This window comes from Microcebus murinus, chromosome 18 (assembly GCF_040939455.1).
Source record: "Microcebus murinus isolate Inina chromosome 18, M.murinus_Inina_mat1.0, whole genome shotgun sequence".
NCBI lineage: Eukaryota > Metazoa > Chordata > Mammalia > Primates > Cheirogaleidae > Microcebus > Microcebus murinus.
The window spans coordinates 15,340,580-15,342,874 of record NC_134121.1 but is presented as its reverse complement, the minus strand read 5'-3'; the positions used below and the strand labels follow the sequence as shown (position 1 = coordinate 15,342,874).

Genomic DNA, 2,295 nt, shown 5'->3' with positions numbered 1-2,295 from the left:
AATAGAGCTATAATGACCAAATGTAATAGTCTTGATTGGATTTCAAAGAAAAACTTCTGGCCGGGCGCTGTGGCTCACGCCTGTAATCCTAGCTCTTGGGAGGCCGAGGCGGGCGGATTGCTCAAGGTCAGGAGTTCAAAACCAGCCTGAGCAAGAGCGAGACCCCGTCTCTACTATAAATAGAAAGAAATTAATTGGCCAACTGATATATATATAAAAAAAATTAGCCGGGCATGGTGGCGCATGCCTGTAGTCCCAGCTACTCGGGAGGCTGAGGCAGAAGGATCACTCAAGCCCAGGAGTTTGAGGTTGCTGTGAGCTAGACGCCACGGCACTCACTCTAGCCTGGACAACAAAGCGAGACTCTGTCTCAAAAAAAAAAAAAAAAAAAAAAAAAAAGAAAAACTTCTATAGAGATCATATTTTGGAGATTTGGGGAAATTTGAACATGGGCTGCATATTAGATGATATCAATTTATTGTTAAGTTCTTAGATGTATTAATAATAGTATAGTTATTTAGGAAAACCTTTACTCCAGTTTTGGAATGTACATGCTAAAGTATTTAAGGGAAAAGTATCATGTTGATTCAAACCTGCTTTCAAATGTTTCAGCAAAAAATAAAGTGTAGATCCTTTTGTAGTTTATAAGCGTGATTATTGGGTTTTCACACGCATGCGTGAGATGTGCCTCCCTTAAACCTTGTTACCACGTCCTAGGCACATTACCCATCTGACGTGAAAAAAAAAGTGTAAAGGGCAAGGGAGAAAGGTGAAGGGAAGAGGAAGACAGAGAGTGCACAAATGTGGGCAAAATGTTAGCAACTGATGAATTTCATTGAAGAATATATAGATATTCATTGTTATTATTTTTGTTATTTTTTGGTAAGCTTGAAATCTTGCAAAACTAGACGTTGAGAGGAAACATGATTATGAAGAAAAACAAATTAAGTAAAGGGGCTGGAAATCACTTAGGGAGCAAATGTATAGAGAAGAGAAGGCTACTAAGGACAGATTCCTGGGAAAGCTAAGCAGACCGAGAAGAAAGAGAAAAGCCAGGGGAGTATGAAGCCATGGAATCTCAAGAAGAATGTGTTTTACAAAGGACAAAGTTTTCTACAGTCTCAGATGCTGCTAAGAAGTTCAGTAAGATGCCAACAGAAAAATTAAACAAAGAAACATTGACTTTGGCAAGATGCAGGTCGTTAATGACCTTGATTTAGTAAGGACAAGTGCCAGTTGAAGTGGCTTGAGGAAAAGTTGGGGACGGGGAAGAGTGAGAACAAGAAAGAATAGACCATTGTAATGGCGAGGTTTATTAGGAAAGAGAACAGAGTTACAGGAGGAGATGGTCTTGAACCAAGTTTTTGTTTTGTTTATGTTTTTGGAGATGAGTGATATTGACATGTTTCTTTCTAGACCAGTGAGATGATCCAGTAGAGTATGAAAGAGAGGAGGTTGCAGGAGTGAAGTCTTTGAGTAAGCGAGAAGGGATGAGATCCAGAGAACAAGTGGATGGGTTGCATTGGTGGGAGGGAGGAATCAGTAGATCTCCCCGAGATTTCATCTGTTTCTTCTAGGGCTCACTCACGAAGACACCACTGGGTTGAGGGGGAGATGTTGGAGATTTGAGGGGATAGTAATATGAAATAATATCTCTGAAAGTAGAAAAATGAATTTATTAGGAAAGTGGATAAAAAGAATAGTTTGGCAGTGCTGCAAGCTCATTTGAGACTTGTAGCTATAAACTGAAAGTGAATTCAATCTGTGTGGTGAGGTTGTTTTGTCTTATAACATTCACTTGTTTGGGCACAGGTGCAGAGTAATAGGATAGTTGGTACTAAGCAGGTGTAATGGCCTTTTATCATTTTTACTGGCTGCTCAGACTCAGAACTCCTTTCTTATGTATCGGAACCCCTTTTCCATATTTCCTATATTTGGAACTGCTTTCTCCATCCTAGCAGGCTGGGTGAATGGCATGTCCCTCCTCCTAACATAGATGCTGAAACCGCCAGATACCTACTTTCCCAGTCTGCAGCTAGGACTGAGCACATGACCTCGGTGCATCTAATGAGATGCACTGTCCTGAATTTGGCATTTGGAGACAAGGCATAAACAGAGGCAGTGGAGCATTCTCACCAACAGTGGTAGAGACGGTTGCAGTAATGGCAACATGGTCAGTGGTGGCCTCCCGTTCCCAGTGCCATCAGCAGTGTAAGTATAGCACCTACCCCTCTGCAATGGCAGCAGAGGTCTTCTTGACCTCTTGTCAGACCAATTCTATGCCATAATTTTGGT

General features: G+C 41.3%; 1 non-coding gene across 1 annotated transcript; it reads left to right on the top strand.

Annotated features, from left to right (window-relative positions):
• The first annotated feature begins 629 nt into the window (after positions 1 to 629).
• Positions 630 to 736, top strand: LOC142862352 (small nucleolar RNA U13). The gene has a single exon (XR_012913414.1). It is a non-coding gene; the product is annotated as a small nucleolar RNA U13 (small nucleolar RNA).
• The last annotated feature ends 1,559 nt before the right edge of the window (positions 737 to 2,295 follow it).